Source organism: Acyrthosiphon pisum, chromosome A2 (assembly GCF_005508785.2).
Source record: "Acyrthosiphon pisum isolate AL4f chromosome A2, pea_aphid_22Mar2018_4r6ur, whole genome shotgun sequence".
NCBI lineage: Eukaryota > Metazoa > Arthropoda > Insecta > Hemiptera > Aphididae > Acyrthosiphon > Acyrthosiphon pisum.
Window position 1 is genome coordinate 8,834,530 of NC_042495.1, and position 1,173 is coordinate 8,835,702.

Below are 1,173 nucleotides of genomic sequence, written 5' to 3' on the forward strand. Positions count from 1 at the left end.
ACTATATAAAATTATTGGGATTTTATGAAGTGAATATATTGTAACGGATAGTATCCGTTTTCTCACGATACAGAATTAATAAACCAATAATAGTAAATAGATTGAAAGTATATTCAGCGATAGAACTATCGAATAAATGAATAGGCAAATGACCTCAATGACAAATTGGCAAATTGCAAAATACAAATAGACAAACGGGATAAAGGAGAAGGCTGACTGGGTATTCGTAATCATTCGAGTATAATAGATTATTTTATATTATATAAAGAAATTCATATAATAGTTGACGAAATATGAGAGCTTGTCATTATTGCAAAATAGATAACTAATATTAAACTAGAAGCAGGATGCAAAAGATAGATAACCATAGGCGATTCACTATAATTCATGGAAACAGCATTATGCTTGTCTATACATGCACACCGCAGGCTACAGATTAGGAATATCGCAAGTGCGTGGGCTGAGTCGATGGTCACACGGACCACATCCGTTAGAGAATAGATAGCGTATCGATAGGCAGGGGGAGCAGGGACCCGAATATAAAAGGGAGCCTGAAACAGCCTGTATTCAGACGTGTCTACTCCAGAGCACAACAAGCACCTTCACGTCACTCTGTGTAGTAACTTGTCATTTATTACTGAAGAGCATTTAAATAAACTACAAAGTATCTTTCATCTGTCTACATTCATTTATAACTACCCTGTCAACATCTTCATCATCAACACGAGCGGTCTCGCTTCCTGCAAAAATCATAATATACTCGTAGTTAACGGCTATCAGAATATTAATCTGACCAGTCCAACAACGAGAATATTACAATATTATGTATATTAAAATATATAAATATAAATACAACTTGCATTTTTATAGTGCAATTTATTTTGCAATTTTTGAGTGTTTTTAATGCAATTAAATCCGGTCTTTAATTATAATATATGTATATTCAGTAAATATACATCGTTTTGAAGATGAACCTTATATATTTAGTGGATTGCTATACATTTTATAGATTACTATTCTATAATTAAGAAAATTAAAAAATCTACGAGTTAAAAAAAAAAACAGCTCTTGTAGAATCGTGATGGTTTCCAAATGCATCCATCGCAGTTATACTGATATTGCTATCGGATACCGCATTCGAAGGATTAACATATTGGAACGAAGTCTAGCCTG